This window comes from Myotis yumanensis, unplaced genomic scaffold, assembly GCF_028538775.1.
Source record: "Myotis yumanensis isolate MYYU_CA2020_CCGP unplaced genomic scaffold, mMyoYum1.0.hap1 SCAF_8, whole genome shotgun sequence".
NCBI lineage: Eukaryota > Metazoa > Chordata > Mammalia > Chiroptera > Vespertilionidae > Myotis > Myotis yumanensis.
This window is the reverse complement of record NW_027223759.1, coordinates 86,530,254-86,551,638: the sequence shown is the minus strand read 5'-3', so window position 1 is coordinate 86,551,638 and position 21,385 is coordinate 86,530,254. Positions and strand designations below refer to the sequence as shown.

At 43.6% G+C, this 21,385-nt stretch overlaps 1 protein-coding gene across 2 annotated transcripts in view; it reads left to right on the top strand.

Annotated features, from left to right (window-relative positions):
- The first annotated feature begins 8,910 nt into the window (after positions 1 to 8,910).
- CLASP1 (cytoplasmic linker associated protein 1) overlaps positions 8,911 to 21,385 on the top strand; it is a 270,250-nt gene continuing 257,775 nt past the window's right edge. For both annotated transcript variants that reach the window (XM_070423157.1, XM_070423156.1), the window contains exon 1: positions 8,911 to 9,022. The gene's annotated coding sequence lies outside the window, so the exon portion shown is untranslated. The remainder of the gene's footprint in view (positions 9,023 to 21,385) is intronic.

Here is a 21,385-nt window from a genome sequence, read left to right as displayed (position 1 = left end):
GCTTTTAGGGATGCTATTATTTTTCATAAGTCCAAGTTCAAAGTGCAGAGAGTCAAGTTTGCTCCACCTGTCATAATGCTAAATGTCCTGGCTGCTCATCTAGGCATAGATTAGCATTGTCTTTGTCGTTTATACCAGCAGTGGTCTGGCAAGTCCCTTAAAGTGGTTGGTAGTCTCTGCAGTAACTTTCCCCCCACTTTTCTCCTACTTGTCCCTAAGAGGAATCAAATTTATTTTCTGAGGTAGGGTACAAATACTTTTTGTTTAAATCGAGATATTGTGTTATCAATGGACAAAGAGGGCCCACTAATAAGAAAGAATAAACTATTAAATTCAGTGGAATCAGAACTGCCCGCTTCTAGTCAAACCTGTGAGTTTCTAGAGTTCGGAACTACCTGTTGCAGTCAGGAATTGCAGCTTGAAACCAACTAAGGTCAGTTTAATTCAAACAAATGTGTCTGAATTCAAAAGAAAGGAGATGGGCAGTGGAGTTTGAATATTACTGTGTAAATAGCAGGGAGGGTGCGTAATTCAGGTGACTCAGAATGCAGTGCAGCGTGGAGACAATGCAGAGAAATGCACTGTGGCCAAGTTCACGAGAGAAGACACAGTTATGTAGCTGAATCATGCATGAGCAAAGGCAAGTTTTGGGAATTAACAAAACACATTTGAAGATAGTCATTTAAAGACTGTGAACAGATTAATATCATGTATGCTATGACTCACTAAAAACTAGATGAAGCAATAAGGAGAGCTAAAAAGCATGGCACTAGATGATCTGAAAAGAAGACAAAGAATTTGAGTTACTGTGAACAGCAGAAGGCAAGAGAATTTCATCCAGGAATAGGAAACTCTGAATAGACACGACTACCTGGGAAATAAAACAAATATAAATCTTATAATTTTAAAATATGCTGATTTCTTAATGTATCCTTTAACTTTTAAGCTGCAAGCTGGCAGAGTAAGAGCCTCCGCCTCCATTTCAAGTCCTACATGATATGATTAATGTGACAGAAAGAGAGGAGAAACGCAAGAGTGCCGTTCTGGAGCAGCCAAGACTCCCATGCACGACAAGCGGGCAGTACCCTTAGATTTAGGAGATACTTGGGATTATTTTATCCTGAAGATGGTGAACAAACAGACCAGATCTGTTACCTTTCCTAAGGCAACAAAGTAGGGCAGTTTCACTTACAGATTCTAATCTAGCTAATGCACTCCTCTCTGACTTCGCTGATTCTGAAGTGTGTGTGCATGTGATAATGGTCTACATGCCAAAATATGCCAATTTTTGTAAATATTATCTGTGAAATTCTAAATGACCTTGTTAAAATGGAAAGATTTAGACTTGCTCAAGAGTATTAGAATAAATAAACCCTGCCCAAAGCCTATTCTAAAACATCATTCTAGTTCTGAGAGTCTAAGTATGTCATAATGGCTTCAATGTTTTATTGGGTTTAGCTCAAGAAACATTCTCGTCACTCCTCAGCTTTTGACCCACCCCCACCTGCGGAGTGTCCTCTTTTACGTTCCACCATTATAACTGTATAGTCTAGTAATTTCTGCTTTCCTTCCTACACGGGCTATCTTGTGTGTAAAAATTGTACTTTTTCAGCTATGCATACTCAGGAGCAGGCCACGTTCTGGCAAAGGAGAGGCTATTAGATAACATATAAATGAAAGCAAATTGCCCCTTCACTTGGTTTTGAATGTTTCCAAATGGCTCTCTGCATTTGGATGGGCTGATTGGTCCGCTGGCGCAAGAGTCCATCTGAGAATTGGCAGGGATCCATGTTGCTTCAGAGACCTCACTGATGGCGGTTCAAAAGGAAAACTCTCTGTCCGGGTACCTACTTGTTGGCATTTGCCCTTTGACTTTACTAGGTCAGGACTGCTCTTCTGAAAGCCTGAACAGTCCAGATTACGACACACTGGCAACAGGGAATGTTTAAAGGGATACCTGATCCTTTGCTTTGCATCAGAGCTGTCCACAGACCACATGGATTTGTCATGCTTCTTGTGGTAAGAACACCGACGTTCACTCTGCCACGGTTACTGACAAGTGGATTTTGTAGCATCAATCTCACTAGTTGTGACAACACTGGCAACTAGAACTATCCTCTCCACTGAAGTGACCTTAATGCTTCTGACTAGACTAAGTGACTTCTTTGGGCTCATAGTGAGTTGACGGCCATGAGGGCACCCCCGAATCTATCAGTTCTCTGGTAACTGCCACTGTAGTGTTTAAAGAGGGTCACACTGGCAGCATAAGAAAACTCATGAGAGGTAAGCCAGACACCTGCATTGTCCTTCAGTGGGTGATACTTACCATGTAAGCCAAATAATGAGAGTAATTGCACTCCAGGGAGTGGTTACAAACATGAACTAGCAAACTACTTTCTAATCTGTTTCTATCACGTATAAAAGACACACCCTGCTTTTGCCCACACATTTCTGTGACACACATTACTTCTCTAGCAGAGACTACCTGTTCCCCAAGTAGTGCAAAGCCAGATTCCATGTGGACTATCACACAGATGTTGATATATGAATTGCTGAATTTAAATTTCTATAGGCATACTTCTTTTTTTTTCACTTTAATTTTTATAAGAGTTTATTGGAGCCAAACTGGCAAATATGCCAGGGAGCAATATCTCAAATTCTCCATATATATATATATATATAATTGATTTCAGAGAGGAAGGGAGAGGGAAGGAAAGATAGAAACAACGATGAGGTTGATCGGCTGCCTCCTGCACGCCTGATCAAGCCCGTATCCTGGCCATGTACCCTTGACCAGAATCAAACCGGGACCCTTCAGTCTGCATGCAGGCTGATGCTCTATCCACTGAGCCAAACCAGTAGGGCCATACTTTCTTTTTCACTGAGATTACTGAAGAGGGTTACTAAAGTATTTTGGCTACCCTAGACTGGAAGATACTGCTTAACTGAATCATAGGGGGGGAAATCCTCTTACCCAGAGTTTAGCTATTTCTGTTTGTTAGGGCATTCCATGAAATCCTTTAAGAATGACTTTTAAAAATTATAAAAAATATGTTTGTAGAATAAAGAATATGGCATAAGTTTAAAAATAACCAATAATCTTACCACCCTGAGATGGTCACTTGCTCTATTTTGATCTAGCAAGTTTTCTATGACCAAGCTGCAGTTACTTTTTTAATGTATTTTTTATTGATTTTTACAGAGTGGAAGGGAGAGGGATAGAGAGTTAGAAACATCAAGAGAGAAATATCAACCAACTGCCTCCTGCACAACCCCTACTGGGGATCGAGTCTGCAACCAAGATACATGCCCTTGATCGGAATTGAACCCAGGACCCTTCAGTCCGCGGGCCAATGCTCTACCCACTGAGCCAAACTGGCTAGGGATAAGCTGCACTTCTTATAGGAATTGATACCTAGAGGCCAGGTATCCATAAATCAGTTGCTGAGTAAAACATAATCAGAAAGCAGAGAAAAACAGGAAGAGCCGATGACATTAATAAAAATTGTCATCCTCGAAATTGTAATAATAAAAAAGGCATAAAATCATAAAGCTTGTGTGCCTTTAGAAACCATTAGTGCAATATTTTACTCTGTGGATAAGACCCTGAGAATGTGACCAGCTGAGAGCAGGCACAGCCAAGAATAAGAATTTAGGAGTCAAGGCTTTTGGCATAATCTCCCTGTTCTCACAATGCTTTTAACTTATTGGATTTAATGATTGATAAACTTGGCTTTGGAATGAACATTATTGTATGAGATGGGAAGAATAAAATGGGTAGTGACTCCTAATGGGTATAGAACTTCTCTGTGGGGTGATGAAAATGTTCTAAAATGGATTGTGGTGGTGACTGCACAACTCTGAATGTACTAAAGACTATTTAACTGTATACTTTACATGGGCAAATTATATGTATGAATTATGTCTCAATAAATCTGGTATCAAAAATATGAGACATAGGAAAATTTAAAGATTGACAAGGTAGATACTAGAAATTCATTAAGTTGTATACTTTAAATGAGCTAATTGTATGGTATTTGAATTATATCTCAGTAAATCTGGTAGCAAAAATAAACATTTAAGGACATCTAACATGATATGATAGATGAATGTTTTTTAGAATTATTTTTAGGTGAGATAGTGGTATTGAGGTTATATTTATAAAATTTTTTACTAGTAACTTAGAAATACTATATTTATGGGTGACATAAAAATTACTTCCTTGACCTTGAAGTATGTGGGGGCCCTGTCCAGATGTTCAAGACCAATGTGAGTGTGGGAGCCCGTCAGAGTCAGTGGGATGTTCAAGGCCAATTTGCCACATGCAGATGCAAAAGCAAGGACACAGCAATCTTACTGTACACACTGCGCAGGTGTACCTTCCTATAATCCAAGTACTGATGCCACTGTTTGGCAAGAAGCCTCTTTTTTTTTTTTTAAATATATTTTATTGATTTTTTACAGAGAGGAAGGGAGATAGTTAGAAATATCGATGAGAGAGAAACATCGATTAGCTGCCTCCTGCACATCTCCTACTGGGGATGTGCCCACAACCCAGGTACATGCCCTTGACCGGAATCGAACCCGGGACCTTTCAGGCCGCAGGCCGACGCTCTATCCACTGAGCCAAACCGGTTTCGGCAAGAAGCCTCTTCGGAGTTGGTATAAAGATGTGTTGTTGACCAGCCAGCCGGTTGCTAGACTGCTTTATTAGCGGCTGCTATGTGGAGCTGGTTTGAAGAACTGTTTTGTCTGATGGCTCCTTGTTAGCAATGGTTACTTGATCTACAATAAAGTTTCTCCTATATGTCTACGGCTTCTCATACCTTCTCCATCTAATACCCGGTCTCCAAGGACCAGTGCTCCCACAAAGTATCACCCCACTTTATTGCTCCCCTAATCTTAAAACTAAATTCCTCCTTCAAATTACCTATCTTCCCTCTCTCCAGTTCTGTTTCTTCCCTTCTTTTTTTAAAAATAAATATATTTTGATTTTTTTACAGAGAGGAAGGGAAAGGGATAGTTAGAAACATCGCTGAGAGAGAAACATCGATCAGCTGCCTCCTGCACACTCCCCACTGGGGATGTGCCTGCAACCAAGGTACATGTCCTTGACTGGAATCGAACCTGGGACCTTTCAGTCTGCAGGCCGACGCTCTATCCACTGAGCCAAACCAGTCAGGCTCTACCCTTCTTTTTTGAAGCCATTCCCATCAGGCTTTCATCCTCACTACTCCAATGTGAGAGCCAAAGGTCAATATAGCTCTTGGTAATTGACATGGTTGCTTGTCCTGATTTCCTTCCATGGCTTCCTCATATTTCAGTGGCTGCTGTCTCCTTTGGTTTCATAACCATCTCAATCCCTGAAATGCTTGAGTGCTCCAAGGATCCTCAGATAACTTTTATGTCTCCCAGATTTACAGATTCAACTTGCACCTTTATTCTGAACTTGATTCATATATCCTTCTTGATATTTCCACGTTAATAGGCATTTCAAACTTAACATCTCCAACATTAATCTATTCCCATTTTAGTAAATGGCAACTCCATTCTTCAAGTGGCTCAGGCATCTAACTCTCCTTTTTCTCACACCCTTCATGCATTAATCAATCAAATCTTGTGTATCATTTTATTTGGATATATCCAGATATCTCACCCCTCCAATGCTTGCACTTTGCCCAAGCCACCTACGTCTCTCACTTGGTCTACAGCAGCATCCTGTCCCCACCCCTGATCCTTTACAATCTATTCTCAAACAAAAGCTAAAGTGATTCTTTTATTTTTATTGCTTTCAGAGAGGAAGGAAGAGGGAAAGAGAGAACCATCAATGATGAGAACCACTGATTAGCTGCCTCCTGCACGACCCCTACTGGGGATCAAACCCTTGACAGGAATGGAACATGGGACCCTTCAATCCGCAGGCCTGTGCTCTATCCACTGAGCCAAATTTGCTTCGACCTAAAGTGATTCTTTAAAAGGCTTCCTCTCCCAATGCCCTAGTCCCTATACAACTTGGCATCCTGTTACCTATGACCTCATTTCCTCCTTTTCCTCTCCCATGCTCTGCTCTGTCACCCTGGCCTCTTTTCTGTTCTTAGAATGTAGAAGACATCCTCCTGCCTCAGAATAATTTGTGCACTTTCCATTCTTTCTACCTGGAATGCTCTTTTCCCAAATAAAGAACATTGCTTGTTCCCTCGCTTCTTCAGATCTTTGCTAAGTTTTCTTCTCAGTGAGCCTCCGTCCCCTCTTGCAGCAACTAAACAGAAATCGTTCCTCAGCATTCTCCATTACTGCCTCACTGCTTCATTTTTCCCACAATACTTACCCTACCCGATATATATTTTATTTTCTCTCTCTTCTAAGAACAGTAATTTTTCCCCTGCTTTGCCAAGTGTCTGGCACACAATCTTCTTGAGTGTATGGATGCTGTTCATAATGCAGTTTAAACAGCACTAGCTTCATGTACTCCTGAGGAAGATGACACTGACTGGTATCTATCTTTGCAAGGGAGCCCACAGCACAGAGGGAATTCCAGGGGTTCAGCTTTCAGTGGCAGTCTTGGTACCAATCAGCCATACATTAGGTAAATAATTTCCCTTTCTGGTCCTCAATTTCCTCACCTGCCAAAGGAACTTAATGCTTTAAATGACCTCACAGGATGTTTGAGAATGTAAAATGAAAGATGAAGTGTTAACTAGAAAGTGGTGTTTTTATATTACCTACAGAGATATACTTACCTGGCATTTTGTATTTTTTAAAGGCAATAAGCATACCTGGAGTTAACTCCCATACTCTTCAGGGGCCTCAGAAGATGCAGTTTTGGTGTTTGAGCTCTTATACATTCTAGTCATTTGACAGGGAAAGCTCTTGATGTCAGCCTATTCTTTCTTCTGGAAACATTCACTCTTGACATGTGAATACTTTCTCTCAACATTCTTGTCCAAACTAGTGAGTGGTCAGTGGCCATGGTGCTGGGCTCCCATGGGAGTTTTGTTTCATAATTACTTGTGGGTATGTGGTCGGTTAGCCTCCTCTCAGCCCATCTGTAACCCCAAAACTTAATTTTCGCAGCTACAAAATGTGGTAAATAACAACTGGCTCACATTTACTAGTATCTTGATGTTTAATGATATATCAATAATTTATCTAAAGTAGTACTCAATGTATGGCATATCTTAAAACCTCCATAAATGCTTTACATAAAGGGAGTATGTATTAAGCTTCCAGTTTCTAAAAGTTTTTTCACCATGTCCTTACCCCAAGCGAAGGACCTGAAACTGTATAGGTTTCTCCCCTTGGTTTCAAAATCTTCCCCATCCTATTGAGAGCAAAGAGTTATGCACTGCCCCGTTCATAACAGCATCATTCACAATAGCCAAAAGGTGCAAGGAACCCAAGTGTCCACCATGGCAAACAATGGAACATTATTCAGTCTTAAAAAGGAAATTCTGACACATGCTGCAACATGCGTGAACATTAAAAATGCTACGTTAGGTGAAATGAGTCAGTCACACGCAAAAACCCCCAAATATGCTTGTGGGGTTCCACTTACACGAGGCACCCGAGTAGTCACATTTACAGACAGAAAGTAGGAGGGTGGTCGCAGGAGCTGGGGGAAGGGGCCTCAGTACAGAATTCATTTTATGAGAGCAGAGTTCAGGGGATGCTGCATCCCACGGCGAGTGTCCTCACCTCCACTGTGCACTTAGAAATGGTTAAGACGGTCGTTTTATGCTGCTGACTCACATCCCCCCCACCCCTCCGTCCCGTGTGCATCCTGCTCTCACTTCACCCCCAGCGCAACACGCACTCGGGGACCCCGCCCCGCGGTGCCTCTGCCCCGGAGCGCTTTCTCCATCGCCTGCCCGTTTTCACAGGGCTGCTCGCGCTTTCGCCCTGGAGATGTCACCTCTTCCAGATCCCAGGAGCCAAACTCCCATGTCACCCTATTCCTGCGGCCCACGGTCCTCGCTGCCGCACTGCAGAGGGGCCCACACAGGGCTTCACTGTTTGAGCCGTCTCCCCAGCCCGACGTGTGCGCCCGGAGGCCGGGGCGTTACCTGCCGTCCTCCCGCGCCCCTCCCCAACTGGGCACAACCCCCAGCACGGGGTGCACCGCACAAGAGCTGCCCGGGAACACGCAAGGCACAGGACTCCGCCATGCGCTGGCGATGGAGGGAGCCAACTCGGACCGAGGGGTTTCCGCGAGGCGGTGTGGGGTCGACACGAAGCTGACAATGTCGGTACCGGCGAGCGCAGGCTCCTGCGCGGCAAGCCCTAGGTGCAGCCTCACAATGCGCCCTTCCTGGCTCCGCAGCCCTGCCCTAGAGGGGAACGCGAGGGGGGCAGCGCAGCGTGGAGGAGACGCTCGTCCCACCCAGCAGGCTCCGCTCCAAACAGGTCAAAGAACCGCTAAAAAGTGTGCTTCCGGCGCAAGTGCCGCCCCTACTCCAGAAAGGAAGAAGGGATGCGGTACGGAAAGTCGCAGGGCCCGCGGGCGGGGGAGCGCGCAACCCCGAAGGGAAAGGCCGGCTCCTTCAGGGTCAGACGCCGGCCGGAGGCGGGTCCTCCTGGGCCCTGCGCACCGCACGGCCTGCTCTCCGGGGCCCTGCCGCCTGGCCGCTTAGACCCGACCCTCCTAGTCTAGCCTAGTTTTGCCGCCCGTTCCCCGGGGGCACACCTGCACCCAGGCCAGGATTCCTTAGGGAACCTGTCCCTACGGGTCCCCGTCAGGGTCAGCCGACGTGCTCCGAGGGCAAAGCTCGCGGAATTCCAGCTCCCACGTCCGGCGCCGCCAGGCCTGCGCCTGCGCCTGCGCGGGGCGTGACCATAGAGACGCAGCCGCCTCTCTGGCCTCGGTTTACACTCTCTATGGTCCCGCTGGGTCGGTGGCGGTAAGGAGAAAAAGGGAGAGCGCAGTGCGCAGGCGCTCTCGGCTTTTTTTTTTTTTTTTTTTAATTTAATCCCAGCACCAAGCACTTAACCTCATTAGGGTGGAGGAGAAGGCGGCGGCGATCTGGTAAGGCAGCGGCAACTCGAGCGAATAATGCGGCTGCAAGTATGCGGTGAGGGCGAGGGCAGGTAGAGCCCAGCCCGCCCAGGCCCCCGCGCCTCCCCGCGGTGGAGGGCGCCGGGACGGGGTGGGGGCGATGTCCAGCCTAGTCATCGGCTCTTGGGTGCACTTTGGGGGGAGGGGGCGGCCCGAGGTGGGAGCAGGCGTGGAGCGGGATGGGAGGGGTGTTTTTCCAACCCGTGGATCGCCGGTCCCAGGCTGCTTTGCAGAGGCTGGGGGGAGGGTGCCGGCTGTGAGGTCAGCTTGCTTTGTGTGCCCCTTTCTCCTTTCCTCTCCCAGACCCCACCCCTGACCAGACTCAGCCCGGCCGGTGGGAGAAGCCAGCGAACCCCGAATCGCATTGGGAAAGGCCCTGGAATCGCACAGGGAGGGGGCCAGGGCGAGAAACCCACCACAGCTAGTCGGCGAGTGATGGGTGTGGAGAGATCCAGAGGGAAGGGTGCCGGGGAGGCGGGCGGCGGGGCTCCCGGCCCGGCCAGACAAAAGCTGAGCTGGCGGCGGGCGGGATGCGGGGTCCCCTCGATCCCTGGGGCGCGGGGAGCTTTCGGGAGCTGGGCAGCGGCGAGTGCTGAGTGAAGCCCGTGCAGCCTCCTCTACTTGCCTTTGTTGTTGTTCGTGTTGGCAGAGGCGCCCTGCCGAGGAGTGTGCGATCTTGCCCCTTAGCCTGGCTGGGTACAACGGAGCTAATCGAATTGTGCTTTCCATGTTCTGAGCCGCTCCGCTGGGTATGGGGGTTTCTAGCTTCTAACTTATTACATAACTAGTGGTCCGGTGCACGGAATTCGTGCACAGGAGGGGGGGGGGGGAGGAGTCGCGGAGGGGTGTCCCTCAGCCCGGCCTGCACCCTCTCCAATTTGGGTCCTCTCAGGGAATAACCGAGGTTGGACATCCCTCTCATAATCTAGAACCGCTGTCTCCTAACCGCTTGCCTGCCTGCCTGCCTGATTGCCCCTAACTGCTTCTGCCTGCCAGCCTGATCATCCCTAATTGCTCCCTTGCTGGCTCGATTGCCCCTAACCATCTCTGCATCAGCCCTATACCCGGGACCCAGGATTCCCTCCTCCAGCCACCACAGGCACCTGGGACCTGGGCTTCCCTCCCTGTGGTCAGCCATAGGCACTCGGAACCCAGGCCGGCTTTGCCCAAGCCGGTTGCAGCTGCAGGGGATGGTGGGCAGGTGGCTTTGCCCGAGCTGCAGCCGCAGGTGCTGGCACCTGGGACCACAGGGTGGGCGGCTTCTTCATCTCCCAGGCCACAGCCAGCTGCAGGCACTGGTGCCCGGGACTGCTGGCAGGTGGCTTCACCCAGCCCGGCTTTTTCAGGAATGATGTGCCAATGGTCGTCCAGAAGAAGTGCAGTCTAATTAGCATATTACCCTTTTATTAGAATAGATAATGGTGTGTTGTTTTTTTTTGCCATCATTAACCATAGTAACTGTTGCTTATGTATTAACGTTCTATTCCTGCTAAGTCTAGAAGCAGCCTCAGAATCCTTCTCACCATTCATCTTAAGTCTGATGCTTAGTTGATCAGAATTAGTACCTGAGGTGTAGCCTCTTACTGCAGATGTATCCCAGAATGTATGGCATCCTCTCTGCTTTATGATCCAGCTAATAATACATTGCCTCAATCATGTTGATTGAGGTCATTTTTCCCCTTGCAGTTTCTAGTAGATTACCATCTACTGCCCAGGAAGTAAAATTGACTGTCTCCACGTAGATCGCAAAATAAGGCATTTTTCTCATCAATAAAATTTCATTCTTTCAGCATGAGTAATTTTTAAAAAAATATATATTGATTTTTTACAGAGAGGAAGGGAGAGGGATAGAGAGTTAGAAACATCGATGAGAGAGATCAGCTGCCTCCTGCACACCTCCTACTGGGGATGTACCCGCAACTAAGGTACATGCCCTTGACCGGAATCGAACCTGGGACCTTTCAGTCCCCAGGCCGATGCTCTATCCACTGAGCCAAACTGGTTAGGGCAGCATGAGTAATTTCGTCAACAACGTTTTGAGGCAGTAACAGTTTGTAACAAATTGAATTATTGTTTCAGGTACTGTGCTGTGTCATACACAGATTTCATTTTATCTTTGCAACAACTCTATACAGTAGGTACTATAATGACACAGAAGAGAACACTGAGGTATATAGAGATCAGGTAACTTGACCAGTAAAACCTGAAAGTGGCTGAGTCTCATTTCAAATCCATGAGCCATGCCATTTAACCATTACACTCCACTCAGTATTGTGCTAGAGCAGTGATGGCGAACGTATGACACGTGTGTCAGAGGTGACACGCAAACTCATTTTTTTGGTTGATTTTTCTTTGTTAAATGGCATTTAAATATATAAAATAAATATCAAAAATATAAGTCTTTGTTTCACTATGGTTGCAAATATCAAAAAATTTCTATATGTGACATGGCACCAGAGTTAAGTTAGGGTTTTTCAAAATGCTGACACGCCGAGCTCAAAAGGTTTGCCATCGCTGTGCTAGAGCCTGCTCTTACTGGCTCACAAATTTTCAGGGATTTTGTAAGCTGGTTGTTAAACATGTTCATTATTAAAAATTAAATTATATAATCTTAAAAGTGAATAAATTACATTAAAACCAAAGGTAATACATACTCTAAATTCATCACTTCTCAATTATTTACTACACTGTTCTGACTCTTGACATTATTTATATCTTTTGGGTCTTTCTGGTAGAATATAATAGTGTATTACTGCATGTTTCTCCTCAGCTCTGCATTTAGTGGCATCACATTAGCAGCTGAAATCAGCCATGGATGGAGAATTTATGCCACAGAAATTGGCTGATAGTATATGTCAGAGTTTTGTTTTCTTTGGTTGAGAGCCAGTTGTTAAACATTTATCGGCACAATACTGACCACATTGGTGGTGGTGGTCTTATCAGAATGTGTTATATTATGCAGATGAAAATCTATTTAAGCAGACTTGACGTAGATATTTTCAAAGATGGAAGAATTGTCCTTGTCAACTATGTTTAGTTGATTCATATCTTCACTAATTGTCATCATTGCAGTTTTTAGTCCCCATATGGATTGCTGGATATAATATGTCATGCCCTGTCCCTGTCCCCTCCTTTGTAGCCTTTGTTACCTTAAGGACTCTAGTTTTCCATTTATATGTTTAAGTACCAACCTTACCGGCTTAAAAATGTAAGCTTTTAACACTGCTCTCTCTGTTCCGTATCCTTCAGATGAAAAGTGGAGTTGGGTTTCGGCACAGGAGAGAAATTCAGAAGGGGAATATTGGAGTAATGACTGCAGTAGAAGAGGGAACCCATTTCCCTGGCCACAGGTGCTGGTGCCCTGGACCACAGGGCTGGCAGCTTCTCCAGGTGGCTGCAGCCTGGGACCTCGGGGCGGGTGGCTTGTCTGGCACCTGGACCATAGGTGGGCGGCTTCTCTGTGTCCCCTGTGATGCAGTGTGGGCAGCTTCTCTAGCCGGCTGCAGCCTGGGATCACGGGGCAGGCGGCTTCTTCGTCTCCCAGGCTGCAGCCAGCCTCAGGCGCTGGAGCCCGGCTTCTCAGTCTTCCCAAGGACATGGGGCGGGCAGAGGTGGGGCAGGCAGCCTCTCCGGCCAGCTGTGGCCTGGGATCACGGGGCAGGCGGCTTCTTCGTCTCCCAGGCCGCCGCCAGCCTCAGGAGCTGGAGCCAGACTTCTCTGTCTTCCCTGACTTCTGCGTCTCCAATAGGCCTGGAGCGGCCAGAGCTGGGATGCTTGCATGATAGCCGTGGCTGCGACGCAAGTATCCTGGCTCTGGCCTCCGCCATCTTTGTTGGGTTAATGTGCATATCACTCTAGACTGGCTGGTGGGCGTGGCTGGTGGGCATGGCTTAGCATAGAGGAGGGATGGCTAATTTGAATGTTTGTCTATTATTATATGTCTATTATTATATAGGATGTTTTAAAAACAATTATGATTGTTTCTAAAATTAAAAAAAAAAGTTAGGTGGAGCCTTGAAAGCATGTTTTGTTGTGTCTGGACCAGTTTCTGTCTTGGGGTTCGTTCATGAATACGGACCGATCGCAGAACCCGTGAGCTCTTTGAACGCGATCCTTTAATTGTGGATGTGGCAGTGAGCGCTGCAGACCTAGTCCTTCGGGAGGCGGTGATGCAGAAGCGTCAGGAGGGAGAAGTAGTTGCATGCTGCCATGTGCCTTGCACCGAATGCAGGTGCCTCGGTCTGCTATAAATTCTGGCTTTAAAAGTTGCTTCTATTCCTGTTAGTTGTCACATACACTGAGCGCTTGCTATGAAGCCTCCTGGACAGTGGGCTCCTTTTGGAGGAGTGGGAGAATAGTAACACTGATGCACGCAGACCATGTAAATAACAAAAATAACACCACGATGTCCCAGTGTGACTCCATATTATTTATCTTCTCTATTTGCTAAGAAGGATTTAAATTTTGGTGTGCTGTTTGCTTATTCATCTTTGTAAACTTAGATAATTTTTTCTTTTTAGCAATTGTTACTCAAATCTCCCTTTCTGTAATTCATAGTTTATTAGCTAACCTGTAGCCCTGTTTTAGATTTTTAAAGTTTCACTTTTTATTGAGGAGTTTTCAGCCATAGCTTTATATTTTAACACTGCTCTCTCTGTTCCGTATCCTTCAGATGAAAAGTCAGAAATCTTTTGAAGAGACTATTGGTGGTGGAGGTGTCAAAAACTATCACCATATAATCTAAGTGGCAAATAAAGAAAAGGCCTTTTGCTAAACTGACATTTTAGTGTTAGAACTGAAAACCAGGTCTCCTAGTGTGTCAGGATTTTGGCCACAGACTCAACTTTATGTAAAAGGGATAAGCATTTTTTTGTATTAGTAGGAAACAAGAATTTGGAACTTGGCGTGCGCTTCAGTAACTACTGTGATAGAACCTGGGTAGTTCAGATGATGGGAACTTGCTTTTTATAGAGCAAGATTTCAGACCCTTAAAATAGTTTGACAGGGATGTTGAGAAATGATTGGCTAGAAGAACATTAAGTTTATTGTTCAGATGTGATATATTTTGTTCACTGGTTTTGGATTTAGATTTTGCTTCAGTCTTTTGTTAATTCTATTTCCTTAAGTGACAGTCTCATGATTTATAAGTTGGGTAAGATAGTTTATTGGATCAGATACTTAAATTTGTTTTTTTGAGACTCCATATAGTCTTAATAGTCTTCTACTTAAAGTCATAGTTTTTAGATTATTCCATAGTACATTTTATTTTGTAGTACTATTAGTAAATATTATAACCATTGAAGGGATTATAACTGTTACACTTAGAGCTGAATTATTAAAACTGTCAGTTTATTTTAATAACTGTAAGTCGTTGTCATATTGAATAGTGGAAAGAGTAGACAATAGCAAAAAATAACAAATGTTTAAAAACAATCATCTAAAACATTTTCTTGAAAATAAGAGAAGGATCATTAGTCTTAAACAAGAAGCTAAATTAAGAAGAAATCATTGCTCAGCTGGCGTGGCTCAGGCTATGAACCAGGAGATCACGGTTCGATTCCGGTCAGGGCACATGCCTGGATTTCTGGCTCCATCCCTAGTAGGGGTTGTGCAGGAGGCTGCCAATCAATGATTCTCTCTCATCATTGATGTTTCTATCTCTCTCTCCCTCTCTCTTCGTCTCCAAAATCAATAAAAAATATTTTTTTTAAAAAAAGAAGAAATCATTGATGAAGTAGTTTTTGGTTTGTAAAATGTAATTTAAGAAATTAATCGAACTTTTTTTTTTTTTTTACCCAGTGCAATCAGGGTAAAAATGTATGTGTGTGACTAAATGATTGTGTCAGCACCAGAATTTAGTGATTGTTTTACCACCCTAGGGCTACTCTTCTTCTTCTTTTTTTTTTAGCTTTGATAACTGAAAGTTTACTCCTTACCACTGATACAAATTTGTGCTGTTCGTTTTTTTTAAAAGGGCTCTATATTTTTACACCATGCTTAATTATTGTTTCCCTATGCATTCTCTCTTGGCATTGCATTGGTCAGAATATAAATCCAAAACTGATAAAAGATTCCTGGGTCCGTGTAGCAATTTTTGGTCAATTTTATTATGAAATTTTCAAACCTCTCTAGTTGCAGTACTTCCACTCAGCCAGCTTTCCCGTGGTTCTGGATGACAGTTGTTCTGTATTTTAGTTGTAATTTTGATGTGGCTGTGGGAGGCGGTTACCTATGCCGCCATCTTGGTTCTGCTCTTCTCCTTTATGCTCAGACATTACGGCCATGGGGAATGTTCTCCTCCCCAGGTTCTGTGGCGGTCCTCAGATCCGATGGCAGTCCCAGTCTACATCTCCTTATGGTTCTCTGAAGACCTAGCTCAAAGGGCGGCCTTTCTTCCTCTACATTTTTGTTGACTTTCTTCCTGCCTCTTGTCTGGAAGTCTCCACTCCTTGCTGTTTCCTATTGTGTGTATTCGTTATGTGCCTCCTTGGAAGATCACGCCTTTGCATTTACTCTTGTCTAGATCCTTGAGGGCCCTGCGAGTTTGTAGAACACTTTGTGGTAGCCTCTGTTGCTTACTCCTGGGACTTGTGTAACTGCAGAATGTATGAAAGAATAAATCAACATGTCATTACTTAGAATAGTAGAATTTGAGCCTTGGAAAAGTTCTTAGAGGGCAACCCCCAGTCGAATATCCTACCTTCTGTTTACTGTAGTCTAATCTTCGGCCTCAAACTGCAGGCATACTTCACTGTTCCTGGACAGGTCTGGTGGCTAAAAAGGTATTTTAGACTGTACCACAACCTCCCCCTCCTCTGTTGATTTTAGTTATACTCTGTGCAGCAACATGAGTTAAGTCTGCTGCTTCGCCTGTAGTAGCCTTCTCATTTCCTAGGACAGTCATCAGGCCTTTTCTAGATTTATTGATGAATTCATCTATTAAACCTTTCATTCGTTAGGCACCAGGTACCATGAGGGTACAGTTGAAGACATACATGGTCCTCACACTTCAGGGGCTCACAGTTTAGGGGCTGAGAGATGAAATGGTATGAATTGATGCCGGTTATGCTGGAAGTGTGTAAATCCTTCCTGGTTTAATATGATTTCAGCATGCTTTCTTTAGACAACTCTGGTTTTGCCAGTGTCCTTTCTATGTGTTTAAAATAAAACCATTTGATATTGTGACTTGAGCAGCATCTACAACTATTGTCTTAGATTAGGAAACTGTATCAGTGATTTCAAACTTCATTGTGCATTTGGCTCTGCCACTATACTAGCTCTGTGACTGACGTTATGACGTTAAATCATCTCTGTATTTTAATGTTTTCATCTATAAAATGAGGGTGAAAAGAGGATGGTGGTAATAGTAGTGCTTACTTATAGGGTTGTTGTAAGGATTAAATGAGATAATATATGTAAAGTGCTGAGAATAGTGGCTGACATACAATGAATGGATTAATATACAGCATGTACAGTTAATATTACTAATAATGTAGGACTAGTAGCAGTGATCAAGTCACCAGACTCAATGGGGAGCTTGTTAAAATATAAATGGCCAGGCCTTATCTATTTACTAGAGGCCCGATACACGAAATTCGTGCACGAGTAGGCTCTCGCAGCCCCGCTTTGTCCTCATAGCCCTGGCTTTGTCCGGACACTTGTTCTGCTGTTCGGCCGTTTGGTCAATTTGCATATTATGCTTTTATTATTATAGATTATTATAGAATACCTGTCTACTTAGAGATTTGGTCAGAAAGTCTGAGTGGAGACTGGGCAGCCACAGTTTTAACACTCCCCAGGTGATTCTTAAAATCCCCCAAATTTGAGAATCCTGCACTCCATATTAGTATTGTCAGTGATTGCATTGGCTTTTACAAATTTAAAAACTTACCAGGTAATAGGAGAATAGGTTTTCCTAAAAGATTCAAACAGAGCAGATAAAGTGAAATGCATGGCCCTAGGTCCCTGGCCCCTTGGGAAGCATTCTCCACTTATCAGTTTGGAACTTATTCTTCTAAACACTTTTTTGTAGCTACACATATATGAATATCTTCATAATAATGGGCAGATTTAACGGTAAAAGATTTTTTTAAATAACTTATATTCATGATGTTGTTTGCTTCCTTACAAGTCCTGGGACGTAGGCAGGGGAGATATTCTGTCCATTTACAGATGAGAAACCAAGACCTGCAAGTTAAATCCAGTACGTGATAGGGCCAGATGAGAACTGGGCCTTCTGTTTCTCAGCTTAATGTTCTTTTCGTGTGCACTGTCTCTTAGCTACATCATTTTGTTGGCTTATATTGAAGTTATAGTTCATGAAGTCTTCTGTTCTTTTGCCATATGAATAGTTGCCAAACCAGATCTCCTATCTTTTAGTTTGTTTATACTTGCTTTTTAAAAAATGTACATTCAAGGTTTAGTAGTTACATATATCTGTTAAGATTTATCTTTTTGTGGGAAAAAAAAAATCTAGAACTGGCATGGCATATTTCGGTGAGGTTATCTTAATTCAGGATAGCTGAGGTCAATGAATCTACTTTCAAACCTGCTTCTGTAACTGTTGTTCATCTAACTTGCCAAGCAGGATCAGTAAAATTTATTTATAGTCTTATTAGAATAATATAGCAATAATACAGAAAGTGCAGAGACCAGAGGAAGAAAACCCACATGAAACCATTCTAACACAGCTGTTATTTGTTAATGTATCACCCTTTGAGGCTGTCCACATGTCCATACTTTGTAGAAAGTAATTTTAGGTGTTGCATGTTTTATGAATAGTTTCTGTGTAATGACATAGTATGCATCATTTTAATACTTAATAGTTTTGTCATATTTGAATTAATATGGCAAATTTGGTAAACTGGGATCCTTGACATGCAAGTATCTTTTATTTTTTTTGTATTACATATACTACAACAGTGACTATTTTTTGAATATAGTTTGTTTCTTTTGTGTTGTTTTAGGATAAATTCAAAGTGAGATTATTGGATGACTTTTATGCACATTGCCTGACTCAAAAGTTGTACCAGTTAATAACTTTCCTAGCAATCTAAGGACATACCAGTTTCACAAAATTTTTACCAACTTCTGATAATATAATTTAAGTATATTTTTTGTTATTGTGAAGAGTGTAGAATGTACATTATTTTTATTTTTCATGTGTTACTGTGTATTTATTTTTAAAAAGAATAAGCAATAATGACAGACTTTTATATGAACCCACTATATGCAGTTTTTATTGGATGTTCTGTGCAGGTGTTCTCTCTGCCATCCTTGGCTTCCGTTCCTGTCCTGCATTGCTAGGTAGGTGTGGAGGAAACTGCACCTTTTGCTTTGGGTGGCAGACTGTTCTAGTTGTCAGTATCAGAATGTAATCTAACATTTTTGTGGCCTACCTTCAAGTGTTTCTACAGTTATGCCCAAGGCCCTACCCGAAATACAGGGTGGGGCAAAAGTAGGTTTACAGCTGTGAGTTCGTGAAACACTTTGTATTATTTATTAATTATTGTATTATTTTCCATATGAACAACTATAACCTACTTTTATCCTATCCTGTATTTAGTAATCAGAATGTCGTGGTGGAGGTGAGGCATCTGCTTTTTAAAAAAAATATATTTTATTGATTTTTTACAGAGAGGAAGGGAGAGGGACAGAGAGTTAGAAACATCGATCAGCTGCCTCCTGCACACTCCCCACCCGGGATGTGCCCGCAACCAAGGTACATGCCCCCGACTGGAATCGAACCTGGGACCCTTGAGTCCTCAGGCTGACGCTCTATCCACTGAGCCAAACTGGTTAGGGCGGCAGCTGCTTTTTAAAGTTCCCCAGGTGATTCTGAGGCCATTAGAACTTGAGTGCTGCCTCAGACCCACCTTCTAGCTAATTTTCTGCTCAGTTTCTTCAGTGCCTTGTGAGTAGAGGCAGACTCCTATGAAGGGTTGCTCAGACGTGCTAACAGAGGCCTGTTGTATAGAGAATGAATGGCAGAGTGGTGCCCTTCCTAATGTAGAGTAGCTGGTTCATTCTAGGAACAATAAGCCAGTCTTTCCAAGAGTAGTTGAACTGTATAAAAACAGCTCCTTCTCTGAAGTCTTCTCCTGAGGCTGTGGCTGTTGTTTTATTGAAGTTCTCATAAGTTCTCTGCTGTTCAGTGTTAGGGTGGCACATAGACCTATTACAACAGCAATAGCTACCATAGACTGAACACCCAGCATTTGCTAGGCACTAGCCTGGGTGCTATAGGTACACTTAATATATACATATACACACACACACACACACACACACACACATACACACACACATATATATACATATATATATAGAGAGAGAGAGAGAGAGAGAGAATATGATTGATTTCAGAGAGAAAGGGAGAGGGAGAGAGAGATAGAAACATCAGTGATGGGAGAAAGTCTTTGATCAGCTGCCTCCTGCACACCCCCTACTGGAGGTTGAGCCCACAATCTGGGCATGTGCGCTGACCAGGAATTGAACTGTGACTTCCTGGTTCATAGGTCGATGCTCAACCACTGAGCTATACCAGCCAGGCTATAGATATACTTTGCCAATTCTTTTAGCAACATTTAAAGGCAGATGCTATTTTATTTTTTAACTAGAGGTCCGGTGCACCGGTGGGGTCCCTCAGCCTGGCCTGTGCCCTCTCGCAATCTGGGATCCCTCGGGGGATGTTGGACTGGGGGTTTCGGCCCAATCCTCACAGGCCAGGCCGGGGGACCCCACCGGTGCATGGGCCTCTGGTATGCATATAAGATCTTTGGTTAATCTCTTCCAGCCCTCCCCCCGCACCCCTTCCCTCTGAGATTCATCAGTCTGGTCCATGTTTTGATGCATGTGTGTTGAGCGTCTGCCCCCTGGTGATCAGTGCACATCATAGCTATTGGTCAAACGGTCAAACCATCGCTTAGGCTTTTATATATATATAGATGAGGGGAAGCTTCTCTAAGTTGAATAATTCGGTCATGATCACACAGCAGCAAAGTAGCAGAGTTCGGCTCTCAGACTCTTCCATTTCCTTTTCATTTATTTCTGTTCTTGCCCAGCATGAAAGGTCATTGGGCTGCCTTGGGAGACAATGCTCCCAGCAGCCAGCAGCAGCTGGAGATGCCTCCTCATTCGTTGGGAAGAACATGGAGATGCATGTTTCTCACTAGGGTTTCCATAAGGGTATCTACAGACATTTTTAGACTTAAGTCCCTGATTTGAAATCTATCCTTGGACAGTCCAAATCACTAAAGACCTATATAAGCTTTTTTTAACACATTGGGCACCAGTAGCTTTATTGCTAGCTTTACCCAGTGGCCAGATAAGTTTCTATTGAACGAGTACAAAAAACGTTTTACAAAGTATCATACTTTAAAAAGATACTAGCTTGTAAGAACATGTAATAAATAACTTCAAAATGCAATGGGTATTTAATTTTAAGGCTTGCCTTTAACATTTATGTCAAAGACTGTAATATGAAAACACGAGAATGCTTGTGATCTGCCCACAATGTGTTAATTTAAGATTTTGTAAAATATAACAATATGCAATTTAAGCCATATTTAAGTATATAATTTAGTAGAATTAAGTACATTCACACTGTTGTGCAACCATCACCACAGTCTAAATCTTTTCCATCACTCCAAACAGAAATGTAGCTATTAAGCAATAAATCCCCATTCCTTCCTCTCCTGCAGCCACTGGTAACTTCTGATCTGCTTTCTGTCTCTGACTTGGCCGATTCTACATATTTAATATAAGTGGGATCATATAATATTTGTCCTTTTGCCACTGGTTTATTCCACTTAGCATATTTTCAAGGTTCATTCATGTTGTAGCATGTTTTAGAATGTTATTCCTTTAAAAAAAAAAACATTTTTATTGATTTCAGAGAGGAAGGGAGAGGTAGAGAAAGAGACAGCAATGATGAGAGAGAATCATTGATTGGCTGCCTCCTGCACGCTCCACACTGGGGATCTAGCCTGCAAACCAGGCGTGTGCCCGGACCGGGGATTGAACCCGTGACCTCTTGGTTCATAGGTTGACGCTCAACCACTGAGCCACACTGTCGGGGCAGAATGTTATTCCTTTTTAATTGCTGAATAGTATTCCATTGTATGGATATACTACATTTCGTTAATCCTTTCATCTGTTGACGGATATTGGATTGTTTCCACTTTTTGACTATTGTGAACAATGCTACGATGTACATTGTTTTACAAATTTGTATTTGAGTCTCTGTTTTCAATTCTTTTGGTACATACCTAGGGGTAGACTACCTGGGTTGGCTGGTAATTCTTTGTTTAGCTTTTTGAGAAGCTGCCAAAC